Raw genomic sequence first — 7,329 nt, 5'->3', positions numbered from 1 at the left:
ATGTTTACATGAACGCAAACAGCTCCCGAGAACTAAAACTATTTATAGCAGAAACAGAAGAGGCTGGCAATTTGTACTTGTACTTGTGACGGCGTTCACCCAGGGCGAGTTGAACCGGCTTCTTCTCAGGTCCTGACTGCATTACGAACCATAACTCGACGGTCCCGTGCGAGGTCCCTGGAGATAGCGAGCCATTCGCGGTTCCATCTGCGCAAACCGACCACCTGCGGACCTGATAGTTCGGAGAGGTCCTCCTTTATCGTCGTTGCCCAGGTCTTCAGCTGTCCGCCCGTGCGTTTGCGCCAGCTGGGAAGTGGAGGTGGGAGGAGGACATTGCGAATCAGCTCACCCTCTGGACGCCGGGTCATTGTCGAACACCCCCAGCCTTCGCTGATCGGCTACCCTCATAGGACATGTTTCGAAACCATAGCCATATATACATTAGTTTGTCAACTAGTCAGTTTGCTTTTTTGCAAGAAACGCTTTCAGTTAGAGTCTTCAAGAGTGAAAATAGAGTGGGACTAATGAACAACAGTGCCCTATTCAACCAATGACAAGTATTTGTTGTTTGCTTTTCCTTGTAGCATCTCGCTAAATCTCAATAATTTTTTTGGTGGTATATCACATTAGAAAACCGAGATCTGTTCTACTTCTGGTCGGAGCCAAAGTGATAATTCAAAGCTGTATTAGTAAAATATACTGATATCATATTATATTATACACTTTACTTATATAATAGTAATGGTTACTAATGCTGTTATGTAGCCGTTGAATTGAAGAAGGGACACACTGTAGCTAATGAGAAACAGTCTTGCGCTGAGGTTGCAAAATTTCCAGATTTTCCTTGACGGTGAGAGGGTATGATCACCGTTTGTTACAGAGGATTTTTTGCAGCTCGTTTCGTTGACGGAGCGCCAGTCCTGCATCAAGCGTAGACCGAAAAAGAGCGCTTGGTACCTGAAGTCTAAGCCAGCGCTAACAGTTGCACAATGCAGTCGGTGGAAGTTCCACACTGGAGTTCTATAAGGAATTAGTGGCGAACAAGAGAGACAATGCCTCCGGGGAAACTCTGGGCGTTGAGAAGCATCAATTAGCTGGTCTTTTCCGGACGACTTTCGGGTAGGGCCAATAAATAATTTCCAGAAATTCAGGCCAGGCAGTTTTACCCGAGGCATGGAAGTGCTGGTCAGACGGATATGTCCGAGATGTGCACAGGGTGATTAAACCGTTCTGCATCCTAGTACTGCAACTTTTCTGGAGCGAAACCCTATCTGCTTTTATAATAAACTAGCTCTATAGCCCGGCGTTACTCGGGTTTGTTTTGTTTTCGACCCTTTAGAATTGTAATTTTTGAAAAGGAAAACTTTTGCATTATGTAGCTTGTTATTTTCTTTACGTGAACATTTTTCTGGTTGAAATACACCGAAAAATAGCGACACAGCAGTCAAAATATCGTGAAAAATAGGGATTTTCATAGAAACAAAGCACCTTTTCGATGTAAATAATGTTTGGTCTTAACATGGTCCCATTTGAATTTTTTCTTCTACGGAATGAAGAGCAAGCCTTCTTCTATCATACTCTCAATTTTGGTCAACTTGTGTCGCAGGGTCTCGGAGGAGATAGTGTTAGTTGAAGGTTACCAAAACTGCTACAAAGGCTACCAAACCTGCCACACACAGACAACTTCTGCTTTATCTATAAAGATTTATCAATGTTATTAGAAGCATGATTGCGTTTCATTCTAGTTGTGTCAATTTCCTAATCGCAGTTATAGGTTTAATTAAAGAACTATGTCAGTATAATTTCGAAACATTTTCAATTGTCTTTTGCACAGTATAGTATATTGCTATATTGGTGAATAATATGCTGTTATATTTTTGTCGTTTTATGTATTTATACGCCCTTTTCAAGCCTAGCCAGGCTCATGCACCCGGTTTCCCGGTTTCTCTGGCGTATGTGTTGCCCCCAGCTGGACGAGACGCCAGCCCATTGCAGCGTTACTCATGAAACAGGAAGAACGTGAGAGAAAGTTGGGGCCAAAGAGTACAACAAGCGTCGCCATCACCCCCTGCAGGAGCCTCGTGGAGCTTTAGCTATTTTCGCTCAATAAACACATACAACGCTCGGTCTGGGAATCGAAACCGCGACCCTCCGACCGCGAGTCCGCTACCCTAACCACTGGGCCATTGCGCCTCCTATTGTTGTCGTGCTTTTTCCATATTATCATATCGTAAGACCGTATGCTGAATTTTTCTATTATTTCCATATTTTCATTTTCTAAGACAAGTAGTGGTTCATATAAGTACATGGGAGTTTTATTGTTGAGAATGTTCACCTTTACCAGGTAGGAATATGTGGGCTTCCAGTTATAATTTGCTAGATTTACTGTTCTAGAATCTTGTTACATGTATACTGGTAATTTTAAGTGTTTTTCTGTATGTCTAATTATACCTGTTATAAAGATTCCCATTTGTGATAATCTCTTATCTACAAGTAACGCTATGAGTGATATTATTTCATCCTTATTTATACACTTTCACAGCAGGACACATTAGAACAGGAAATGCAAGCTTGCGTCGTGCTTTCATATGAAATGAATCATTAGGAACAGTCGAACTGTCCTTTCGTCTCGTAATTATACTTTGTGCTATATTTACACTCCTTAGCTTTTCACTCAGGGAACACAGAGACATGTTTCCTCTATCATGTAGGAGTCTTCACAGTACCTTTCAATATGTCTGGATATGTTGATAACGTGTTTCTATACTGCGTGTGTTGTTGATCTTTTTCCGACCTATTCATGCTGGTTTAGGGCAACGGAGATGGTACATTTGAAACATAAACACACGCATACAGACACACACATACACACTCTCGCGCACACATACGCGCACATACGCATGCACTCACACAGTCATATCTGCAGATATATGTAAGGATTCAGTATGTGCAATATTGGTTGTCTAAAACAAAAAAAAAAAAAGAAAAACACGAATCTATTTATATTAAATAGGGTTGGCCTATACAGTTTTAGCATGTCTAGATTTTCTATAACTTTCAGTTCAGAGTTTAGCCACAAGCACCCTAAAATAATTTAATGTGGGAGACGTGTTATTATATATATATATATTGATTTCCGACTTTATTTAACATAAAAAAATGAACGATGATTACTAAGCCCTCTCGTATTTTAGAAAAATATACTAGAGCTTATATGGTTTGATCATCAAGCCTGGAATGTAAATTTGGTTTTACTATTTATATTTGTTTATTTTGGTAATTTTATTTATCCTTTTAATTTTGATAACGTATATAACACGAAACGTGAGATAAACTTAGATTCCTTTCTTTTAACCCGTTAATTTCCCATATAACTATACTTTCAGTGTTGCTTGTTTATATTTTTAAATAAGTTTTACAAAATGTTTTACTTGCTTAATATCATGTATTATTTATTTGTCTGTCTATTTCTCAATAGATTATTCTTTTATTTTATTTGTTTACTTTTTACAGTAATTTGACGGAGGGCATGATGGAGCACCGTTTTTCGTAGAACAAATCGATCCCAGGACTTACTCTTTGTAAGCCTAGTACTTCTTCTATCAGTCTCTTTTGCCGAATTACTAAGTTACGGGGACGTGGTTGTCAATCGATGGTGGGGGACAAAAACAGACACACAAATATATGCATATATATATATATATATATATATATATATATATATATATATATATATATATATATATATATATATATATATGTATATATATATACGATGGAATTCTGTTAGTTTCTAGTTTCCATCTACCAAATATACTCACAAGGCTTTGGTCGGCTCAAGGCTATAGTAGAAAACACTTTCTCAAGGTGCCACACAGTGGGACTGAACACGGAAACCATGTAGTTAGGAATCAAGCAATGTATGTATCTATGCATTTATGTATGTATGATTGTATATCAAATCCCACTAAATAAAGACACGGAGAGTGAAATGCAGGAAAACAAAGTACAACGAAAACGGTATTAGAGTAAAGCGTGACCAATCTTAACTGAGTATGCAGATTACAACGATTTGGATGTGAGCCCCCGTCAGAAAGAAGAAGAGAAACGTAGGAGATTAGGGAGAGAAAAACAAATGAGTGTGTGAAGAAAAAACAAATGAAAAAGATGAAAAATAAAGTAACCAAAATATTGGTGAATTAGAAAACGATTTAACGTAAATGAAATCAGAATGAAAAAATTAATTTGGAGAAGTATGCGCAGGAGAAGGCAAGAGACTATAAACCAAAAAAGAATGCTGTTATGTGAGAGTAGTTAAGGAGGAGGCGTAAGAGGAGTAGAAGGAGGATGAGGAGTGTATATGCACATTTCAGCCTTTGGGCGTCTACAAGCGGCAATAATAGGGAATGATATAAGTGTGTGTATTAGCGGAGTGTATTTGTGTTATAAATGCATATGTTGCTTGCTTCCTAAGTTTGGGATTGATGAAATTATTAGTTGAAGAGCCTAAATATGTGTCTAAGGTTTTCGAAAATTGTGTTTATGCCATTAAAGATGACGAGAAATTAGTCTAAGATGGCGTCGAAGAAAACATATACACACACATACATATATAAACACATATATACAACGGGCTTCTTTCAGTTTCCGTCTACCAAATTCACTCACAAGGCTTTGGTCGGCTCGAGGCTATAGTTGAAGACACATGCCCAAGGTGCCACGCAGTGGGAATGAACCCGGAATCATGTGGTTAGCAAGCAAGCTACTTACAACACAGCCACCCCTGTGCCTAATATGTATGTATATAACATATATATATATATATATATATATTATATATATATATATATATATATATATATATATCAGTGTATATACATGTGTATGCGTATATACATTTGCGCTGGCGCGGCTGTGTGGTTTGAAGCCTGCTTCCCAACTAAAATGATATAGCTCCGTGTTCAGTCCCACTGCGAAGCACATTGGGCAAGTATCTTCTAATACAGCCTCAGGCCGACCAGAGCCTCGTTAGTGCATTTGGTACACTGAAACGGCAAGAATGAAAGAAACCCGTCGTATATATATAACAAGGTAAATAGGGAGGATATAAACCTCGGAGGGATATCCAATATTAGACTGGTTCAATGCCTAACGAAGCAGGTACATACATATTTAGTTTTATTAATATTATACAAAACAAGAGAGAAGATGGAGATAAGATCAATAAAAATCCATGATCATTGACAAAACTGGACCTACAATTGTTTCAATTCATCACGTGCAGCATAAAAAATAACCAAATATAATTTAATTTAACTAAATTACTTTGGTTAATTACTACATTTATTTGGTTAATTACTAATTAACGAAATTAATTTAGTAAAATTAAATTAAATTAGGTTAATTTTGTTTATACTGCAAGTGATCAATAGACACGATTGCTGGACAGGTCTTGTCAATGATAACAATTTTTTTTTAATATCTTGTCCCTATCTTCTATCTTGTTATATATGTATAATATATATATGTATAATATATATATATATATGTGTGTGTGAGTGAGTTTATGTGCGTCTGTGTGTGTGTGTTATTTATGTTTTGAGTTTGTTGTCCCCCATCATCGTTTGACAACCGCTGTTGGTGTGTTTATCTCCCTGTTACATAGCAGTTTGGTAAAAGAGAACTGCTGTGTTACCGGAATAAATATTAAGTATATTGAGCACGCTCTACAAAATGCTTAGTGCCATACGTTCTGATTTCTAATTGCGCCGAGGTTGATATTTTTGTCTCAATCTCTCAGTGTAGATGAAATAAGTGCTAGTTGAAAACCAGAGTTGAAGTAATCAACTAGAGCTCTCCTCCAAAGTGTCATGCCTATAGTGTAAATGATTATTAAAGCAGTGTGAGGACAGACTCTCTAAAACTCCGAGTAAAATGCTTAGAGGCATGTCGTCTAGCTTTACGTTTTGACTTAAAACTCCGCCGAGGTTAACATTGTCATTTCTCCTTTCGGCCTCAATGAAATAGATCTGATAAGAATTTTTCGATGATCTTCCAGCTGATGTGAAACACTTTGTCTTTTACAATGACTTCCGTAAATTGTAAACACTCTCGTTATCTTTCCGGTGTGTCTGAATGTGTTTGGGTAGTGTGAAACTTTGGTTTGTAGGACCTGTATGTCATTTTAAATTATTGTTTTGTGATTGTATCTCAACGCTTGAATCCATAATTATATAAACATATATACTATATAATATAATATTATATGATACATATATGTATACATATATGTATGTGTTCTTACTTGTGGAAAGTATTTATTGGTTAACCAATTCCTCTACTTTATCCTTGGTCGAAATTTAACGTAAATTCTATTTGAAATTATCTCGTATACCCATTTCGATATAAACCAAATCGCCAAAGATTGATATAAGAAAACGATTTTATAGCATATCTACGAGTCAATTATAGATCGTTCTTCACTAGAAGCCTCATATTTTATATATTATTATCATGTTATTTAGACGATTTAAAGGAAATGGAATATTCTTTAATATTCTTCAATTTCAAATACCTGTCATGTCAGTTAAATATTACTCATTCATCGTCTTTCTGCAGCAAATCATGTGTATTGTTGTTGAACCTTGCTTTGATTTGAATATGTATTGTCCAATTATATATGTCTTGTTGCAAATAAACGGCAGTGAATTTAGGTCTCTCCTGCGCAGCAAAAGTTTATAAGTGTGTGTGTGTTTGTGCGCGCATGTCCGTTTGTATGTACATGTGTACGTATATGCAGTAAATTCCCAACCACATAGTTCAGGTTTCACTCTTGCTCCGTAGCACCCTGGACAAGTACATTCCATACTTTCCGACAGACCAATCCCTTGAAAATAGGTTTGATTGACAGTAAGGGAAATATGTCGGATGCGTATATATATATATATATATATATATATATATATATATATATACAGAGAGAGAGATACACACATACTACGTACGTACGCACACAAACACACAAACGCACACACAAACTGGTATACATACATACATACATACATACATACATACATACATACGTACATACATACATACATACAGCACAAATAATTTTCATATCAACAGTGACGTAGACCGCCTCTACCTAAAACGAAAAAAAGGAAGCAGAGGCTTAAGTTGATCCAGATTGCCTTTGAATGTCATATCAGATTCCTTCCTCAACATTTTTTATTCACCAAGTGTTGTAGTGCAACCTTTGACCAAGTTTTCATACGTGAAGCAAATAACATTATGATACTTGGAAAGTAGCCCGTCCAGTAGCATTCT

The sequence above is a fragment of the Octopus sinensis genome, linkage group LG7 (assembly GCF_006345805.1).
Source record: "Octopus sinensis linkage group LG7, ASM634580v1, whole genome shotgun sequence".
Lineage (NCBI taxonomy): Eukaryota > Metazoa > Mollusca > Cephalopoda > Octopoda > Octopodidae > Octopus > Octopus sinensis.
Note: the sequence above shows the minus strand (reverse complement) of the source record.